The 22,528-nt window shown below is 43.6% G+C and overlaps 1 protein-coding gene across 8 annotated transcripts in view; it reads left to right on the top strand.

The window, feature by feature from the left end:
- Positions 1 to 22,528, top strand: part of LOC126337072 (sodium-dependent phosphate transporter 1) — a 267,042-nt gene that overhangs the window by 102,168 nt on the left and 142,346 nt on the right. For all 8 annotated transcript variants that reach the window (XM_050001410.1, XM_050001412.1, XM_050001415.1 and 5 more), the window contains exon 2: positions 15,925 to 15,961. The gene's annotated coding sequence lies outside the window, so the exon portion shown is untranslated. The remainder of the gene's footprint in view (positions 1 to 15,924; positions 15,962 to 22,528) is intronic.

Here is a 22,528-nt window from a genome sequence, read left to right on the forward strand (position 1 = left end):
GAAGTTGGGGCCACGCCGTGAGTAGTGTGCTCGGACTGCCTAATGGTAAGGCGACCGCTCGAGATAACAGGGGAAATCCTGGTTTTAGTCCCCATGCGGCACAAACTTTCATTGTCATTCCGTTACACAGTTGAACATGCACGCATGTCCCAAGGAATATTGCATCGTAATTCGGAATGACACAGGCACTGCAATGTCGTATAAAAGTACACTATTTCTATAAGTGAAGATATAATAACTTTGCCGGAATTTGGTGGAGATTATAATGTTGTACTCTGAAAATGAGTTCTTTGTCAGGCCACGAAGGCTCAAGGGTGTCACTGGCTGCCGTGTCATACTGTCTACAGATTTACAGACCGTTATACTCGATAAGCATGAACTTTTTATCGTAAACAGGCAGCACCACTTTGATTCTTGTCTGGCGAGGTCGTCAAAGATGATATATAAAAAGGTCGTCAAAGATGATATGTATATATAAAAACAATCGCCAGGTGGTAGTAACGAAATGTGAAACTGCTGCGGCACTATTTCCATGTTCTATACTGGATGGCAGGTCTGCCCAGTAGCGGAACTCATATGGAGCAGGAGAGAATGGATGGCAGATAGTTACTTTTTGTGCCAAGTCGTGTTCCGGGCTTTAAATGCACTTTCTGAACGCTAGCGCTGCCCTGTGCAGTTGAGTCTACAAAAGCGTAGTACTGATGAGGATATGAACGTTTCATGTCTACTGAACACGGGACTAAAACCTGTAACACAAAAACTGGTTCAAATGGCTCTGAGCACTATGGGACTCAACTGCTGTGGTCATCAGTCCCCTAGAACTTAGAACTACTTAAACCTAACTAACCTAAGGACATCACACACATCCATGCCCGAGGCAGGATTCGAACCTGCGACCGTAGCAGTCGCACGGTTCCGGACTTCGTGCCTAGAACCACGAGACCACCGCGGACGGCCACCTGTAACGCATCTCAACATAAATACAGCTGTGAGTCTCCGGAAATTCCCGCTAAAAACTTCAGGACTTGTAGAGGGGTGTGGGTAGGTAATTATCTTGAATAGGAACCCACAACCGGAAACTTACCATTTACGTTTACGACAGATTCCGTTGAAATGTGTAACGCGTCCGCTTCCGCTTCCGCTTCCACTTCCACTGAACCCAACTGGCGCTGCATACGTTGATCTTCCTGCAAAATTTATTGGACACGCTCTTGGAAGTATGTCAATGAATGTCCGTCAGGAAATCCTTCACCATGATGATGCACCACTTCACTTCTCACGTCCGATACGGAGACATCTCAGTGGGCCATATAATGAAAGATGGGTAGGCCGCCGAGACCTTATGCGCCCTCTTGGGAGTCGTAGGCAAAATTTAATTCATGAGGCTTCTGTGCAGACGGAGGAAGATCTACTGGAACGAGTTCAGGCCGCATTGTTCAAATGTCTGTGAATTCGTAAGGGACCAAACTGCTGAGGTCATCGGTCCCTAGACTTGCACACGCACGCACGCCCACGCACGTACGTCCGAGGGAGGACTAACCTCCGGCGGGCGGGGCTGCGCAATCCGTGACATGGCGCCTCAAACCGCGCGGCCTCTCAGAGGCCGCAGCACCAGAAACCGAAGAGAAACCAGCTAGGATGGAGTGTGTGTACCGGAACATTACTTTGTAGATACAATGTCTGTAACAATGTTGGTGGTCGCCACATTGGGCCGGTGTTGGGTGTAAGGCTTCAATACTCTTCTGTACGTATAGTATTCTAGGTTCTTCTTTTTTTCTTCCTCTTTTTTGGTAATGTGAACACGTAATGTTTAAGTGTTACTACAAACAAATGTGCTTAAGTGATAAGTGGATGTTCTTTTATGTTTCCTTTCGATTTTTTACCTAATAACTGTACTGCGTCATGCCCAAGCAGAAATGGATGTGTTGATCGTCTGACTTGAAGCCGCCCTAGAATGGAAACGGTGTGTGTCCCGACGTGGGTTGCTATTCAGAAACTGATCGAGGAGGCGCAGTGGACTCTCATTCGGGAGGACTGCGGGTCAAACCCAGCCATCCAGATTTAGGTTTTCCGTGATTTCTCTAAATCGCTACAGGCAAATGCCAGGACGGTTCCTCTGAAAGGGCACGGCCGATTTCCTTCCACATCCCTAACACAGAGCTTGTGCTCCAATGACCTCGATGTCGACGGGAATTAAATCCAATCTTCCTTCGTCTCTTCTTTCCTGTTCAAAACATTATATACTCACTCCCCCCTGCAAGTCCTAGAAGTATGTAACGGGAATTTCTGAGCGCCATATGTACATAATGGCTGGTTGTATTTCTTGAAGTAATTCGTAGCCACAGAGCTCGACCTGCTCTATCATGCGTAAGTAAAGAATACTAGCGCTTAAAGTCCCGTCGACGAGACGGTCGTTACTGACGAAGCTCAAACTCGATTGGAGGTGAGTGGAGAAGGAAATCGGCTTGTCTTTTCAAAGAAACATTACCAAAATTTGTCTACAACGATGTAGGGAAATCGCGGAAATAACCTACATCTGCATGGCCGTGCGGGGATTTGAACCGCCATCCTGCCGAATGCGAGTCAAGACTCCTCGCCAAGAGTCACCTTGCTGTAAAAGCAGCGGAAGGACGAGCGATCAGAATGGTGACGAAGGTCGTGCGTACACCGCAGGGTCCCGTTGGCCATTGAGAGCGCTGAGTGCGAGGTGCGATGCTGTGGGCGTGGCAGGTTGCCCAGCGGTGACGTAGGTCAAGGGGGCCCGCGGCTGTTGCGCAGAGCCACGCGCCTGGCCCGTGCAAGCCAGCTGCCAGCCGCGGCCACGTGCGGCGCTGAAGACCGCAGACTGGCAGTTAAGCCCGTTTTACACGACCGATTCACTATTCAAAATAGACTACTCGAAGTGCGAGCCTCTATGCGCCGTGCCCACGTACCGACCAACTAACGAACTGACCAGTTTACGTTCGGCTTCCACACGCCCGACCAACTTCCCTCAGCGATGCCCGTATCCCTGCTTACAGAAAGCTCACTGAGCTTAGGGTCCACGAGATGTTGCTGAAGCGAAACTGGGAATTGCCTTCGCTGGTTTGAGGGCTTACAACGCCAAGAAATGCCGAGAGAAAGTTGTGGGCAAAGAAGTGGCTTATGCAAAGAAATAAATCCGCGCACACCCTTTTACTGAAGAGTGGGAGCGTTTGACTTTCGCAATTATCTTAGAATGGATGAAACATGCTGTTCTGAGCTGCTGAATACAATGAAACGAAGTCCTAATATGTATAAAACATTTACGACTCTATTGCCTGCTGTTCATTGTAATCAGATTGCGGTTTCTACTGTAGAATTTTCAATTGTCTTTCATATGCCATTCGCATGTGGCCTCTGGATTGAAGTTTGAAGATTTGCAACTAGGTCGTTCATGTCTTACTTCCCTATTCCTCCTCACAATATCCCAAAGGCATCTGCTTTTCCAATAATTCTATCATTTTAAGCCTATCACTCTGTCTTCTTTGTCATTTCACTATGGTGCGAGTATATTTCCCGCGTGCAGACAGCTGACGAACGTCTGTCAGGCGATTCGCGATAGCCTACACCAGCTAAATTTGGAGGCAGTAATGGTTGTAGGGGTAGAGTGACGTGGTGGGGCGGTCGGCTGTCAGATGCTCATACCCGACTAACCGCCCGATATGAAAAGTTAGTCCGTCGGATGGCTAACATCGCTACACACGTCAAATATTTTGGTTGGTGCGTAAGGCCCTTTACTGTGCTTGTAAATCAATTGCCAACCACCTTGTGACTATGACGTCATTAATTTATAGATTGTGCCGAGTGCGTGTTCTAAATTTCTGAGTAAGGTGCACATTGCGCATGGAAATTGGAAATTTTTGGCAAGTTCCTTTGGGACCAAACTGCCGAGGTCATCGGTCCCTACGCTTACACATTACTTAATCTAACGGAAACTAACTTACGCTGGACAACGCGCACACGCACAAAAATGCCCGAGGAAGGACTAATCCTGTTAACATCGTCCAGTTAGCCTATTTTGGCCGAGCTCGCTCCTATTAAGAAAATTGATTTTATGCTTTCGTATCGTCTTAATCTTTGTGTTTACTTTCATTACGTGACACAAAATTTTGCACGTGATCGTGGTATATCCTAAAGCACACAGGTATTTAGGCTTTTTCTACGTAAAATTTAAATATTTGAAATCTCAATGGACGCCCCGGGATACAACAGGAGAAAGGAGCAGGCTGTGTTCACGGAATGCCATTTGTTGCCTCACAGTAGTTGGTAATCCGTTATTTAACAAGATATACTGAAAAACATCAACATATGTCAGTAGCAACTGTCAGATTGATTTCGGGACAGCAAACCAAAAGAACGAAACTTAAAATAATAATTTTTCCTTTCTCAGGACAAGTAATACCTCTTAAGAATAAGTTTATAAAAATACAGCTCCAGAGCCCTTTAAGCATCCGTAAGATCCCAACCAGACAAATCTGACTTCACTACAATTCCAGAAAGAGCATTACCATAACAATTTGAAAACCACTCACTAGATAGTAAACTTCAAATACGAAATCTGGCCCTTATTTAGAATAATTTTTACAATTGTTCAGGATGACAAAGTTTAAAAACTGCCTTTGGTCGCTAACAATTTTGGAACGGGAGCTAACAAAGATTTTAAAATTTACAACAATCCACAGTTAAGAATTTAAAGATCTTCAAATCAAGCAACAATACAAGGCCGAGCTGGCAGAGTCTAGGCTTGGTGGCTTACTGTGGCGGACATCTTCATTTAAACGTAAGTCCGAATGCCATAAGTTTTTATTTAAACTTATAAAGAAATGCTGTGGTAAGCGTGGAGGCCGCGCAAGACACGATTCGGAACTCCACGCCGCACACCCGTACTCTGCCGACATGGGCTAGCCACCCGGTGAACTGGTGGTGGGTAACAAGCCGGGGCCAACGACTCAAACGCTACGGCCTCCTCGGGAAGCCGAGGGCTGACAGACGTCATAATTCATGCAAGACTGAGCATCAAATAAGTAAATTTCCAAGCTCCCACACAAGAATACCAACTGGAAACCCGCCCGAGACATTTACCAAAATCTATATGTTACAATGTCTGCGTAATTGAAATTAGGTTGATTAATTGGTTATTCGTTTAACAGTAATGAACAAATACAGAAATTAGTTTGAACAGCCAATTCAATTAAGTAAGCTTAAAAGAAACAAGAAATGATTCAGCGCTAATACAGAAGTACGCGATCACAGTAGCAATAAAATATACAACAGTTACACAGTCAATTCCTTCGTTTAAGAAATTTGCTGGATCTCACCAAGACATTCCAACGTGAGTACAGAAAATGAGCCAACACTCATCGGGCCGCTGGCGTTTGCTTACCACGACCATGCCTGATGTTACAATCCATGCACAAGTCGGGCAAGCACCAAGCTACCATAAAGGCCAGGCTCGATATGCGACCTCAGTGGTCACGCCATAGAACGTAATTACAACCAAATTAATTTCACACCCAAGCAATAATTACTAGAGCACCGACATGCTGAACAAACTGCAATAAATGGAAAACAGTTAAAATACATTCAAATATATCGTGGATAAGGACAGTTCACACGCAGTGGAGGGCGAATTTAGTAGCTCGAATAGGAGTCACGGAGGACAGCAGGCAAACCAGCCTGACGGGAGCAAGATGAGCACCAGAGCGCAGGTGTCAAAATTCCAAAAATGCCTTACCAAAAAATAAGGTAGGATGGGCGGTTTTCAGGGAAAATCAACGTGATCACATCAGCACACGGCCACTCGCATATCGAGATGGTCAGTTGGGCGCATCAGCGTAGATTCGAACACTCCACTCCACACCCCGTACAAGTAGCAGCCGACTCGGAAGAGAGACCGCCAATCAGGCCCCGTAATGGCGCGCTCACCATTCGTCACCCGTTCCTCTCTCTCATTGCTCCGTCGTCCGTCAACAACCTGCCTCCAGCCTCCACTAATCAAATAGCCAACTAAAAGACCGAAGCGCCAGCTGGTGGCGTGACAGGAAAAATCGCGCCAATAAGCAACAATATAACCGCTCGGAAAAAGAGTACACACAGCTCGCTATGCATAAATAAGAACGTACATAGATAAACGTGTCTAAATAAAAATTATTTAAGTTGTGAAAATGTCGGAATGTTTGACTAGAAAAATAATTTTCGATGTTACTTGACAAAAATGCGCTATTTATGCGTTCTTAATGTTGTTTGATGTGTTAGCAAGTGTATGTATATGGTGTTTCAAAATGACTATACATTGGTTATTACTCTTATGGCTCTTTTTGGGGTTCGAAAATTGTGTTCATATTTTATGAATTTGTTTCCCAAACAAGGATGCCATAACTAAAAATTGAGTGTATATATGAATAATATGTAACCGAAAGACACTGCTTGTTACATACTGACTGTTTGAGTTCCTCTTCCATTTGATGTATTACTTATAATTGTAATAAATGTCACGAAGCCGTAAAACCCCCTATATAGCGGCGGATACAGAAAAACCTCAAGGAGGGAGCGCTCAAGATATCTTAAGCTACCTTTACTTCTACCGTAATAGAAACTAAGTCACATGATAGTTGAAGAAAGGTTTATTGAAGCTGATTATACACAAATAAGACAACGCCATCTTGTGATATAAATAAGTTCATATTGTGGTTCTCTTCCTTAAATGATTTCTATGCGCCTATTCTTCCTGGCAAATTGGTTAATTACATCGTCAATAGGACAACAGGACAACATATGTCAGGATGAGGGTTCAATAGAGGTAAGCCATCAACTCGATCCTCCTACATTGTCGACCTCACCCATGTCTTTGTAGGCCGCGATGTTGAACTGTACTGTAGCAACAGACGCAGGTAGATAAGCAAATATTTTGTACAGCGTGTGCAAAGTAGGATAGTCCCATCTAGGACAAACAGACAACGCTTGCATAACAGAATCACTATCATTAAGGGCATTTATACTCGTTTGCTTGTATTGAAGAATCTCTCCCATTAATTTCTTTTTAATCAGAAAGAGTGGTTCATCTTCAAAGAACCGTAGTTCAGCTAAGCACCGATTCAATTTATGTGCCAGATCATTATCGTCATATTTGAGCAGTTGATGGCAGAAGTATGTTGAATTATAAATGATAATGGTACATAGGAAAGTACAACTACTCATTAATTCGATAAAGTCGAGTCGACTGACGAAGGAAACGAACGAATAGCGTGCGGACTGACTGGCAGTGCGGCGTGGATGGCAATGCGGGTGACCCCGCGAGGGGGGAGAGGCCGTGCGCCCTAAGCGCCCCCTATATGTATCCGCCACTTCCCTTATTATTCGTTTTGAAACACCCTGTACTTTCTCCAGCAAACAAGTCTGTTTTTTGAGTATTCTTTCAGTTTCCGGGTGTGTACAGAATTTACCACAAGTAGTGTTTGACAAGAACATTCACGCCGAATTTTGCTTCGGTCAGTAATAAACACTCATTGTTTGTTCCTATTTTCGTAAAAGATCGTGGCTCCCCATAAACTCATTTTCACCGTTGAGGTGCCAGACTGCACAACAGACAGTTCTTGAAGCCACGACATACGCTCCGTTCACTGCCAGCGTCTACCACCATGGTATTAATGGTCTGAAGACCGTCACGTTCTGGCGAAACCTGTTACCGTTGCGATTAAATGTGTTACTTCTGCCAAGACTTGCTATTGTCGGAATCACTTGAAAACACTGCCACTTCTTGCTTCCAAACAATTCTAATGCCACCATCACTGGAATCGTCCTCGAAACCATGGAAAAATTCATTTCAACCAGAATGAGATTTTTCACTCTGCAGCGGAGTGTGCGGTGATACGGAACTTCCTAGCAGATTAAAACTGTGTGCCGGGCAGAGACTCTAACTCGGGCCTTGGCCTTTCGCGGGCAAGTGCTCTACAATCTAAGCTACCCAAACGGAGCTTCTGTGCAGAAGTAAGGCTGTGAGGACTGGGCGTGAGCCGTGCTTGGGTAGCTCAGATGGAAGAGCACTTGCCCGCGAAAGGCAAAGGCCCGAGTTAGTGTCTCGCTCTGGCACACAGTTTTAATCTGCCAGGAAGTTTAATTTATTCACACCGTCATAGGGTTCTTCTTTCTCACTAGGGACGTCATCGATAAAAACCTCTGAAATATTTCAGTCGATTTCCTTCCGTTTTACGAACAAGGCAATCTCTCAAAGGTGGAGGAACTTCAAAACGGAAAAAGCAACAACACGAATTATCGAAATACAGTGAAAATGCTATATGACAAGGCATGAAGGCAAAGTTTGATACGTTAAGTACTGGTTTAAAAATACAAATCGACGAAATAGTTAAAATGTATCAGAGCAGGTTGCATCCACCGACAGTGTGCAGAAAACAAGAGTTACATCGAGATCCTTCAGTAAAGCAAGGCTGGGGAAACACGAGTAAACTCGGGATGAGACAGCAGTGTGTTAATGTTGCGAACACGTGTGCACAGTCCAATTCTCCCACGACGACTGCTGCTTCGCGGCAACCCTCTAGATTGCTGCGAAGAAACAACTGTTGACAGCACAAGTGTCTCTGTGCGGCCTCGCGACAAGCCCGCAGCTTCACCGCAGTAATGTGTGGATCCACTGTTTCACGTGTACTGCTAAAACGCTGCGAGCTCGGAATGATGAATCGCTCGTGTGCATCGGGTCTTGGAGCTGCTATGGCTATGTCAAAAGGATACCGCTTTAACAGCTCGGAAAAATGATCTCCCATACGTTATCCTTTCGAAACACCTTTCTGAAATCTTTATGCTTGCGATCATACAAAACACGGCCTGTACTAGACGATCGTCGCCGTTGCCATTTCTTCGACATAATATCGGAAATAAGGTACAGGCCCTACCACGCACGCTATATACCACACCTGGCAGTCGCAACCTGGCCGTCAGATAGTTGTTTCAGCTGTCGAGCCCCAGCAGTTGCGAGAGGGAATCGATCACTGTCGAGCAGTTCCAGCGACAGTTGGTCCGTTGCGTGACAGTCGTTCCTCCCGTCACTACGGAGGGCGCTTTTAGCGGACAGGTACCTGTAGGAGGATGGAGCACGAAAGCAAACGTTGCCTACAACAGGAAACGTCTATTGCAGCCTTCAGCGATTTGGAGTTGTAAGATGACGTAACAGCATATCCACAAAAGACTTCGTCGAGACAACACTTCGACCAAATAAGTTTTACATTTTAGATTCTTCAAACAAATATTTCTTACGGAGTGTGTCCAATGACATTTAAGTTTCTAAAAAATTAGAAGTGAAGTGCCGTTCCCCCCCCCAAAAAGACCAATGAATGTTGTCACCTACACCCATCTCTTCGTGCATATGAGCATCCTGCCTTCTCCTCTCCGTATTTATTCCACTTTCTGCGTCTCCATACTATTATTAACGACGGATTTGCCTACATATGTCTTACTTTCTTTGTCTCCTCACTAGTGGATCTGTTCTAGAAGAAATTTTCGGAACGTTCCTGAAATCAATGTCACACGATGGCTGTTATTAACCAGCATATCCCTGCTCTAAGGGAAACTAGAGAGCACACTCGCATAACTTACATGTTAGAGCAACCTATATAGACCAAAGTTAAGGTATCTGGCAGATACTCGCATTTAAATGACCAAAGGTAAGAAGAGATTACCATATAGCGCGAACACTCCAAACTATTAGACCTGGCCCGTCTGCCTACTTAATATTCTCTTTTTTTCCCCTTTTTGTCCAAGACTTCGAAGATACTTTAAGTTTCTCTAATTTTCTCATCTTCGTCTTGCGCGATGCATTCCATATAGTCTCCCCATGGGGTCTACGTCAGTTCCTCGGTTCCCTAGAGTTTTAGTTTAACTTAAATTCTAATTGCAACTTTTAGTTTTCGAAATGAGTGCTAAACTGTCAACGAAAAGCACGTTTGTTCCGAATTTTTTGGTAGCACAAATGAAGGAATATGGCTGGGACGTATGCGTGACATGCGCTAATTTTCACTCGGTTCTACGTTCTGAGTCGCATTCAGCTGTTAGGAGGTATTTCTTTATCGTTCCGTTGCCTGAGTATTTACGAATTCTTGTTTCTACGTGTTTTGTTTCATATCGTTTTTAAGTAAATGTGCAAGCAGTGACATTTCAGTTCTCTCTACATACGACGCTTATATCGTCGTTTTATTCGTAGTCTGCTGTAATGTTAATGTTTGATAACATCTTATTCTATTATAGCTCGTAGGATAACTGTAGCGTGAAATACATGGAACTACTTCAACTATGAAAGAAAGACGTGTAGGCCTAAAAGTAATTAGTTTATGACTGAAACGATTATCTCGGTAATTCCAATTCTTCTGTTGGTAATTCTTAAAACGTTTAGTTTCTACTGCTCCGCCAAAGTTACTTGTTCATAAATTTCCCCCCCCTTTCTTCCCCCTTCGCCTCGGCAGATCGTTCCTTTTGTTAGTTAAAGATTTTCGTGATTTAGACAAGTATCTCGTCACTATGGGTGTCTTCTTAATTTCTATGTTTATTGGTTGCTCTGTCGGTTGTTTTAGAATTCTGGCGTGGCGTTGAGATCCAGCACTCAATCTTCTTAATGGTTATTTTCCTGTCTTTAGTTTTTCACCTTTCTCCATTTTGGACGCTGTTCTATGCCGAAGTTATTCTAACCCCCGTTGGGTTTTAGTTCGGAATATGTTCGGCTAGTCTGTAGTAGGTTGTCTGCACTATTTCTCATCTTCACGGTCGCTGCCAACACGTACAATGCTTCCCAAATATGAGTGCGAATTCTGACGAAGACGTAAAACTTAATGAAATCAACGAAAACACAATATTCTCACTGTCTGTCCTATTGGCCGGTTGAGGGTTCTGTAATTATTCCGTCTTCAGTAGTCACGTTAGAGACCTGATTTGAGTACCTACTTCTTCTGGCGGGAACCAGTAATCAGGAATCAGTAAACAGTGTAACAATGTGGAACACACTTCACAGTGGAACAATTTCTGCGCATATATATGTTTCAGCGTATCGTGCGTAATCGTTTGGACAGGATCACAAATTGTGTTGATGACATGAAACTGTTCCGCAAATACTGTTTTGTTCCAATGTTGCTCACATTCTTTAAAGCTATGCATTCAAGTAACGCTGGTGCCCCCTATACTCGCCGTTCTCAAATCACCAACCTTTTTCATGCCCGCTCATTATAGACTACACGCCTAGTGCGTCTTCGTAATATATCATGTTCTTCGAAAATAGGGGAGTGTCACTTAAGTTCAATTGAACGCAAGTTCAGCTTGTTTTTCTTTTTTAAATGTGCACGATGATCTCGTGGAACATATTAAACTTTATAGTATTACCCTATTCCAACAGAGTTTTGAGGCAGTGGTAATTAATATAATCGCCAGGAATATCTTTATTCTCCTCCTCCTCACCTTCTCGTGGCTCCAGGATAGGATTTGCTATGCGGATTCTATACAAATTGGTGTCTCTGTTTTCGTATTCGGTGGGAGCTAGGTTCAGATCAACTTCCAGTTTTTGCCGATTTTCCACAAATCATGTACAGCTTTTTAGAAGGCTGGTTGGTTGATTTGTGGGAGGGGACCAAACAGGAAGGTCATCGGTGCTGTCGGGTTAGGAAGGTATGAGGAAGGAAGTCGGCCGTGCTCTTTGTGGAACCATCCCGGCATTTCTCCGAAGTTAGTTACGGAAATCACAGCAAAACCTAAATCAGGATGGCTGGATGCGGTTTTGAACCGTCTTCCTACCGAATGCGAGTCCAGTGTGCTAACCACTGCGCTCGGTTTTTGGAAAGGGAGCTACTGATTTATTTCGCTATACTGATTTAATTTGAGCTGGTACTCTCCCTCTAAAGACCCCTCGACGAGAAGCTAAACTTCAAAATTGTCTAATTTTTGTTATATCAGTGCTTTTATATTTACATTGTGAATTCAGAGTTCATTTCAGTACCGCATAAATGGCAAAATTAGATCTACATCTACATGATTACTCTGCAATTCACAATGGCAGATGGTTCATCGAAGCACTTTCACTCTATTTCTCTACCGTTCCACTCTCTAACAGCGCAGGCGAAAAACAAAAACTTAAATGTTTCTGAGTGAGCTCTGATTTATTTTATTGCAATGATCATTTCTCCCTGTGTGGGTGATTAACAAAAACATATTTCCACATTCGGAGGAAAAAGTTGGAGAACTACAGCTTCATCCACATGATTACGCTGCAAGTGAATTACTCTTAAGTTACAGGGAGTACAGAGAGAAAACCACCACATTCCAAAATGAGGACTCGTTTTACATACCTTCTTTGAAACTAGTTTTACTGCAATTCTGTCTCTTTTTTTTTCCTTGACTGTGTAGCTTCTGCATCGAAGAAACGAGTGTTTCCTAAATTAATATTCTTTGTCTGCGAAATAGGAAATACTACCCTACTGATTCTGATAGAGGGCGGTCCTAAAAATGCACTGCTCCTGTAATAATTTTGCCCGGTTAATTAATTTCAAATGAAAAGTACAATTCGCTTTGCGAGGAAAGTCTAATTTACGGTGCATATCGATTCGGCCAATCTGGTTTATTTATACTCGTGATGGCGGAACTACGGCGAATTCCCCAATGAGGGTTTGTCCGGGTGAAGAGTCCTGTCAGATGTGGAAGCTGTGGCGCACTGCAACTGCCGTGTCGTGACCGGTAGCGAACCAATCCGTCCGGCCCCCGGAGGGCGCTGCCATGTACTTTGACGCTGACCTTTGACCGATCGCAGCAACGCTCCGGTGGGGCGGGCCGCTGCTACTTGGCACAACTGTCAGCTGTTTCCCCAATCACCACACACACACACACACACACACACACACACACACACACACACACACACACACACACACACAGAGTTCGTATGGAGACGCTGTACGCTGTGATTAAACTTAAATGTTTCCTAGATACGAGGGGCGTTTAATAAGTAATGCAACACATCATCTTCACCTGGAGGTGGGTTGGTTTTACTCCGGTTTCGAATGTACGGTCATTACTCAACACTCTTTTGGCTACAAGCCGCTATTTTTCAACATAATCTCCCTTCAATGCGACAGCCTTACGCATCTTCACTGGGAGAACCTGTATGCCTGCATGTTACCACTCTACTGATAGACGTCGGAGCCACCGCCCAGCTGCCTCGATAATATCATTCGCGTACTGCATCCTTCTTCGGTCACAGATGGAAGTCGGGAGGTGATCCTGGCTGGAGGCTGGATAAGAAAGAAAACAACGTTGCAGGAATCATAAGCTGTATGCCGCCAGCCAGCACGCGGGAGATTGGACACGTTTGCGCGCCTTGTTCACGAGTGAAGGTCGCCTCGCCCAACGAATAACCATGCTTTTGTTCGCTGCCGGGTCTCCATAGATATTCTGCAAGTGCCTATGAATATCTGTATTGCTCTGGTTTTTCGCCTAAAGAAACTCGATGACAATTATCAGCTTAGAACGCACCTCCGCTGCAGACAACATTTTGAAGGCTACGTACAGCGCCACCACCTATAGGAACTTCATGAAACTACAGGGGATGAAGCAGGAATATTTCAGGGTATTGTACAACCAATTCCGTTTTTTTTTCAACCGAAATTGGCCAAGAAAAAGTTACATTATTTACTGACTGCCCTTCGTATTTATTACTTCAACGCAAGTCGTAGACGTGTGTTCATCAGATAACAAAATTTAAAAATGCAGTCAGCTGCTGTACCTGCATACCTTTTTGTCTCCTCCTCGTTCCACATGTTCAGCCGATGAGAAATTACATCAACGTTTCTTTGTTTGTGGTGGAATGCTAAACATACACAGCCACAATGGAATCTTTGTGAAGTTACCTGTTATAGAGTGTTTAACGAAGTTAAAGCACAAACAGAAAATAATTGCAATTAAAGATAAAGTGGAATTATAGAAGCCGTAAAAAATTCAGTAATGAAACTGCTTACAAGTTATCAGCTTCAGTCTTCTGCTGGCAACGGAAGGAGGAAGCAATAGTCGTCATAATATGGGCGCTTCCTGTTCCTTTTCTTACTATTGAAACGATTTATCAATAAAGCGAAATGCATCTGGTGAAAAAGTGTGGTAATTTGCAGTACGCTTAGGACGGCAAAAGCGAGAAATGCTTGTTGGTAAAATATATTCAATTTGCAGTACTCCGAAGGAACGGGACTGACTGTAATGTAATTTTTTAAATCTTTGGCTTTCTCTGAAATCGTGATGTCATCAGTGGGATGTAGCGGCAGCAGTACTGTTAGTAACACCATTTATTTCCATCCCGAACGCGGCCGGTTTGTCCTGTCCGCACTCACTGTTCCCTCGTTTTTAGACCTGATGACGGTGCGTAAAGGCATCGAAACCTGTCACACATGTTAATAGAAATACTTTGCGGTAGAAGCAGAAATAAATTATTTTTCTTCCGTTTTAGGGTGGACTTGGGGGAAACAAGAAAACAATTGAAGCAGTAGAAATGTGACTCTGGGGACGAGCCACAAAAAGTTTGTCTGAAAAAAAATCTGATGAGCAGACACTAAGAGATTAGAGAGATAAACTAAATTTATTCGACACCTTGTTCGACAAAAGTTCCATAAAAAATATTAGGTGAAAAAATACTGGCGAAAAAAACATTACAAAGTATTATCAGTGGAATGAACTGCAGCAACTACAGCCAAATGACGGAGATGGCTAGAGAAGGCAGAGTGCATAAACAAGGCGTTGCTTCCAGTGTCGGATGACAAGAGCTGCAAATCATAACAAGCTGCACAGTCTACAAAAGAAAGCCACATACATTATTCGTCTTTCGGCGGAACTCACTGACCCACTTGTGCGATTGGAGACACATGCAAACAGTTTCACTACAGGATGGTGTAAAAAGAACAGTAAATACAATGGAGATAAGTTCATTCGCCTTCATAGTAATCGCAATTGATCAAAGCATAATTCATTGTAAAGCAACTGGACATTTGTAGCAAACGTTGCGTTTCTGCGTTGATGTGTGTCATTGGAAGTCCATTTATGTGGTGCAGACAACTGTTAACAGAGACTGTCATAGTTGCCTGTCCTATGCCGATTCGAACTAGTAGCGCCAAGTCCCCTCCGTAGTGATGGAAATTTCCGCAAGAAGTGGGTATGGGTCACGAGGTCGATGAAATCGGCAACACTTCGCACTCTTTGTCTTGATCTAGTCAGTCAATTTCCTGTGGAATACACTGAGAATGATGTTAACACTGTTCTAGCTAATATCTTTACACTGTGTTTCAAAGTCTTTGTATGAAACATCTAGAGGTGACACATCACGTCATGGGGGAAAAAAAAAACTGTCACACAATGTTCTCTGACGTTTCATGGCTACGCTAGGCGTCCCTGTTAGATATCGAATAATTGGCCTATTTGACACACACCTAGTAACCCATACGGCTATTTCAACAATTATGCAACAGGTGGTGATATGACTGCATTTGTTACGTTTTTATTATCCTCTGCTCCTGGAAACTTGCGCCATGTGTTACTTCAAATAATGCTGAGTAGAACAGTGGATAGTATTAGAACTGGCCTCCAGAAAAAATATTTATAATTATAAGCGACGGCATAAACAATAACGAAAACTCTCTTGTCAGAAAAGCGGTGAGGAAGTTCCTGCATCAGGATTGTATGTACCTGCCACTTTCGAGATTGCCAAACGAAACTTTATTTACACCTTACAAGGATTTGCATGTTAGTACTTGACACAAAAGCATATTACACATAAAGCACATAGCTTGCAGTACGCATGTCGATAACATGTTGCAACTGGCGACTAATGCAGCATTGCTCATTGAAGTAGTACAATATGATTCTTTTTTCCATTGTTCACAGGTTCGACACTCATTGGTGCCATCCGCTCCTTTTCAAGGTGAGTACTTGGATCTGTGTTTTGCGTATCTCTCTGTGCTGTGTCGTGCTGAAATATTTCGAGGAGATACTGCTTCTCGTGAATCATTGCGACGGACGCTGGTCTTGAAGTAGGAATCGCCTCTGTGACCTGGAGCTTCTGTGAAATCTTGTATTTGTGCTTAGCATCCGGGAGTACAGTTCATGCGAGAATAGCTTCTGCACGTATCTACGAATTATTTTTGCCACTATGTAAAACGCTTTCCATGTTTCCGCTCAGTACTCGTAGCTGTAGTGGTGGTGGTGGTGATACGAAAATTTAAAAAAAAGCAAACAGAAGAATCCGATCGAGCTGAAAAGTTATAGAAATGCAGAATATACGTTCAGAGAAATTTTTCGCTCTCCAGACTTACTGATCTGTTTTCATGGGGTTCCCTTAAGTCGTTGTGTTGGTCAGACTGTTCCAAAGGCAAACTGTTACATTCTAAACTGTGCGGATTACCAGCATTCGACGTATTAATAACTCTCTAGTTCCACGAACTATTCCCTGACGAATAATGCATGACCAATAATATATTCTGCTATGATTAATTTCGCTTCCGTGTAATGCAAATAAAACAGCCTATTGCTAACGGTATGAACTGTGATAAGAGTTAAGAAATTCACCCTTACATGTAAAATTTCAAGACTAGTAAGACAGTGAATATAAAACACTTATCTCGACGACAGTGACTATAATAAACGGACAGTGCAGTTGCTTCGTGTGTAATGACCTCTGTGTGGACAGGAAAGTATAAACCAGAAACGGTCATCATTTAGCCCATGCAATTAGCCGTAGGCTAGCACATGCGCTGGCAATTTGGGTAGCTTGTAAGGAGTTCAAGGGAAGTAATAAGGCTACTGCTGTGGTTATGACGCAAGTGCTGCTTGACGTGGAGTGCGAACGCCGCTGTCCATAAACAGGCGTTTTGATGGTGGCCGCTTCGTGGAGCTAGCAGGAGGCTCTTTGCAGACCTTCTCGCAATACACATTCGCTTATCACATCGCTACGTTGCTTGGCAGACGAGGAGTTACCCTATTACGTTTCATTACCACTCTAAGATTAGGCGTGTGTACCGTGTTATACCCAGTATGGAACCAGCCTGCGCAGCCGAAGTGAAAAGAAGAAGAAGAAGAAGAAGAAGAAAGGTCGCTAAGGCACGTCTTTGCGGTGGCGCTAGATTTCGAGGTAGCCGGTTTGAATTCTGGTGGTGGTAATAATTTTGGCCCATAGTGGAAAGACATGTGTTGGCGTAATGTTCCAGATAAGCAGACTTAGCACCGATGCCCTGGATGAAATTCGAATCCTCTCAGCAATGCTGCGTGGAGTTGTTCCTTCTGCCATCATCAGACAACACAAATGACACAACAGTGTCCACGATCGTTTCCACTCACCAGACACAGGGTGTCCAGAGGAGGAGACCTTGGTTTCAGAGTTAAATATCTCGAAAACTAGGATGGTTAAACGTGTGCAACAAACGGTATGTTTATTTGGAAAGTTATAAGAATTTTATACATAAATTATACACAAGTTTCGAAATACTTCGAAAAGCTAACAGATGGCGCTGTAGGCTATGTAGGTACTACAGTACGAGCGTGCATATTACTCGTATTTTGCAAGCAGCCTTTGCAGTCATGTCACAATCTTTTCGACTGTTCATCTGTTGTAGTTCGGAGGTGGTGCAAATGAACTATGAAATTTGTCATCACATCCTGTAGTGCTTCAATGGAAGTGGATACAGATGACACACAGAACGCAGATTCAAGGTCGTCCAGCATGGTGTGATGGTTCCGGTAGACAGTGTCTTTAAACGTGCCCAACAGTAAGTTGTCGTAAGGAGTCAGTCGGGCGAATATGGTGGCCAATCCATTTCTGCAAATTTGCAATAACCCAACGCCGCGACTCCGTTCCCGAAGTATTCATCAAGAAAGCGAAAAATTAGTTGCAGTGCAATGTATTCCGGCCGTATCCTGCGTGAACTACTGGCTGCTTGGTTGGTCCTCCAACGCTAGCTGCGTTGCGACAAGTACTTCAAAAACTGCAACGTAACGTTCACTAGCGATGGTTCGCCGCGTGAAAAAGGGGCGGTAAGTAAAATGTAAATGTCGTGTGAGTAGGGCCTCCCGTCGGATAGATCGTTCGCCGAGTGCAAGTTTTTAGATTAGAAGCCACTTCGGCGACTTGCGCGTCGATGAGGATGAAATGATGATGTTTAGGACAACACAATAGCCAGTCCCCGAGCGGAGAAAATGTCCGACCCAGTCGGGAATCGAACCCGGGCCCTTAGGATTGACATTCTGCCGCGCTGACCACTTTTTTCCATTTTGTTTGGTATTGTTCGTTGCATTTGGTGTGGGCGGACGTCACAAGACATCCATTGAAGTTGGTCGTTGATTCCTTTACTCAGTTCTTTTTATTACAGAGGGCGAGCAGCCCTCTGACCGAACACGCTGAGCTACCGTGCCGGCTGACCACTCAGCTACCGGGGCGGATTGGGGCACTGTCTGTGCTGTCTACTACAGCCCTAACAGTAACTTGGTTTCGCTATACACAATTAGGGATTTCTGGAACCCCAAAATCGCCAGTTTCGTTTATTCACGACTCCTTTCAGGTGGAAGGGTGCTTCATATGTGAACCAGATGCAGTCAACATCAAATCCTTCAGTATGACTCATTATAGAAATCTGGTTCGCAAGTCAGCCCTCTGTCGCACAACTCTTACAGACGGCATTAGTGTGAAGGCTCTGTCTCGGCACTTTCTGCCCTCTGTAATAAAAAAACTGAGTCAATGGATCAATAACGAACTTAATGGATGTATTATGCCGTCCGCACCGAGCAGATGCAACGAACAATAACGAACAAAATGAGATTTAAAAAAGAGGGTTAGCTGCCTTCCGTAATAAAAAAACTGAGTTAATGGATCAACGACGAACTGAAACGCGGTGTCTTGCGACGTCCGCCCTGAGCAGATGCAACGATCGAAAACGAACAAAATGATTTTAAAAAAATGGATAAACTGTCTCCAAATCTCCCTCGTGCCATTTTTTTCCTCTGTTCGCTGTATTCAAATTTGTGTCTGCAACAGCGAGGTGTCAAGTAGGGACCTATAATGACAGCAGATTCTGCACAACTACTCTATTAGCAGCCGAAGGGAAGTGGCTAACGAATGGGAACCACAAACGTTTGATTAGGCGGCAAGTCAACAGAATCCTCCACCGGAAAACGTCTGGTGTGTCATGCACGGCATTAGTGACAGTACGTGTGTCATATGATAGGTATTTCGTATCGCCGCACCTAATATATATGATGGTAATTGACTGAGATATTCCTCCTTGCCTGATATAGGTGTTCGTATGTGATCACTTCCAAGGAAATGCGAAAACATAATAGATGGTCACATAAGTGCAACAAATGTACGCAACAGTTCCACATTTACAAACTTTTGTGTGTGCTCTGTCAAAACATAGGTTTATAACGTTATATAAGTGCGTTCCGTTTTGGAAGTCTTGACTCTTGAATTCCTTTATTGTAACGTAGTTCACACCCGTTTATTTGTTGTTTTTCATTTCTGTGAGACGTCCATACGATATCTCGCCTATCGTCACTATTCATCGCATTTACTTGCGACGGCAACGTATTCTTATAATATGACACACATTCTATAATCAGTTTATATTATGACAACCATAAATTCACAAGCGAGTTTTGAGCACGGCTATGACAACTCGCCCACGACGCCGTTCCTTCAGGCTGCTCTTTATTGCATTTCTTTTTCTGGGACCGTTCGTTGTTTCTATATTGCCCCTCCCCCTTTTTTTTCAGTACATATTCTTCCTGTTTTCATTCTTGATCTGTGTTCAGTTTTTTGAGGGGCGTACGATGGGGAGTTTCCCTTACGAGTAATTTTTGAAACAGCGACGACATTTTCTCATAGTTTGCTGGAGCCAACATTCCCCGCTAGATTGTCGGCCACACTGCCTTTCCGTTGGAATTTGACGAAGAGCTTGTGAATGGTTTTCACATCGGGATCTTTTGGATCATTAAACCGTGTTCAAAAACTGAGCCTTCTTACAGTCGTACAGTGTTCTGGTATTTCGTACTAGAAAATCACGTTATGCAATGGAATATACGATGTCAACCTCCTCCGCCTGTACGCTAGCTTTCTTCCACGTTTAAACCGTGGAACTGATGGCTGTCAGCTGCGGCACAATATTAGGCACTACACTGTACTGCGATTACAGTGCCATCTGTTAGCAGCTTTTCTATATCGAAACTTCTGTATAAAATGAAACAGCTTTCGCAATAAACATACCGTTTGCTGCACTTTTCTATCGATGTCTGTTTTAATGTATTTAATTTATATTGAATGTATAATATTTATATAATTTATATCGAATATAATTTTATATTGAAATCAGGTACTACTTCGCTGAACACTACTTCCACACTTCCAGTAGGAGAGGTGCAACCGTGCGCAAAGGAAGAGAAAAAAATGGTTCAAATGGCTCTGAGCACTATGCGACTAAACTTGTGAGGTCATCGGTCCCCTAGAACTTAGAACTAATTAAACCTAACTAACCTAAGGACATCACACACATCCATGCCCGAGGCAGGATTCGAACCTGCGGCCGTAGCGGTCGCCCGGTTTCAGACTGTAGCGCCTAGAACCGCACGGCCACTTCGGCCGGCAAAAGCAAGAGAAACTTTTCTTATTGTTAATAGGTGATTGTTTCCCAGCCTACCATACCATACGACGTTTTTTCCCTGCTGAATAGGAAGTGAATACTTGTGCAATTTCTTGGAGCAAGCGCTGAAAAATTATTCCTGTACTTAATTCTCGTAGCTGTGAGCAGTTACAGGACCTGGACTATCAAACGCGTATTTTTGAAGGCATGCTCTGTCCCATTCAAGTGTTGATACTACGCCGAGATAAGCTTCGTCGAACTAGAGGGTGGTTGAATATTAGCCACCTATTTTCTGACGCCTTCCGTGGAAATGTAAGCATATTTTTATTCATACAGCGTATGCGCAAAGTTTCCGCTTCCGGATTGTGTCTTAATAATCGGGCTCAAGCTAATGATGAATATATGCGTAGAATTCAAAACTGTTCCTCACATACCGAGGACACCGCATCATTTTTTTTTAAGTTTTTGCGTTGCTCTTCTTTCCCACAGTTGAGAAGTTGGTTCCAGTCCATTGGGTTTCCCATTTTTTCCCGATGGGTAAAGATATACTTCACTGTTCATAGAAACGAAATGCCAAAGGGTTTGATAAGTGCCCATTTACATTAAAAAGAAACTATTGGACTGAGTCTCCTAGCAACACTGCATGTCGCCATACAACAGACATTGCTTCGTGCTTACACCAATGGTGTCTTACAGGATTATTACTGTTTAAAATATATGTAAATGACCTATCAGGTAATGTAAGAAGCTCCATGAGGATGTTGACGGATGGTACTATCGTACATGGAACAGCTGCAACTCTAGAGAATTTCAGAAAGGTCTGCAGATGATCGATGCTTAATCCAGACATTTGCAGTTCACCCACAATATAAACAAATGTAATGTATTACACATACGAGGGTTGGTACTTAAATAGTGACAACTATTTATTCACAACCGATACAAAATAGTTTCATGTTTTACCTGTTACTGCCCTTCGAAGTAGTCACCAGCGTTGTGTGGAACCCGTTGCCAGCGATGTGGAAGTTGTAGTACACGTACCATTAGCATAGCCTGTTCTGTTGATGGTGCGAATGGAGCGGTCTACTGGCTGTCGAATCTCTGGAACAGTTCTGAAGCGAATGCCACGAAGTAGTTCCTTTATCTTCGGAATCAAATCAACGTGACAGGTGCAAAAATGCAACTCCTTTGTATCGGTTGTGAATAAATAGTTCCAAGCCTCGCATGTAGACGGAAATCGCAGTTGTGTGAGATTAGACGATTGCAGAACAAACACTGGAAGCAGTCACGTTCGTTAAATACTTTCAGGTACCTAATTCTAGAAAAGGCAGATAGCAGACTGTGGTTCATTGGAAGATTGCTCAGGAGGTGTTGAGTATTCAAGAAGGGAGGTAGCTTACAAAACCCTTGGTCCACTGTAAATTAAGTATTACTTGTCAATCGGAGTTACTTAGCGGATAGGATTGATGAAGAAAATAGAGAATTCACAAATTCGTTTTGCAATTGTGAAAGCATTACGGAGATGCTCATCCAATTCAAGAAGAAGCGTTGTGCATCACATTGTGGTTTAATGTCGAAGTTAGAACAACATAAGTTCTGGAAAGAGTCAACCAGTACAGGGTGTTTCCGTAAGAGCGTGCAAAAATTTAACATGACGTACAGGATACTCCACTGAACAATTTGAGGTAGGCCGACCATTGTGGCCGAGCGGTTCTAGGCGCTTCAGTCTGGAACCGCGCGACCGCTACGGTAGCAGGTTCGAATCCTGCCTTGGGCATGGATGTGTGTGATCTCCTTAGGTTGGTTAGGTTTAAGTAGTTCGAAGTGCTAGGGGACTGATGACCTCAGTAGTTAAGTCCCATAGT

Source organism: Schistocerca gregaria, chromosome 2 (genome assembly GCF_023897955.1).
Source record: "Schistocerca gregaria isolate iqSchGreg1 chromosome 2, iqSchGreg1.2, whole genome shotgun sequence".
In the NCBI taxonomy this organism is placed as follows: domain Eukaryota; kingdom Metazoa; phylum Arthropoda; class Insecta; order Orthoptera; family Acrididae; genus Schistocerca; species Schistocerca gregaria.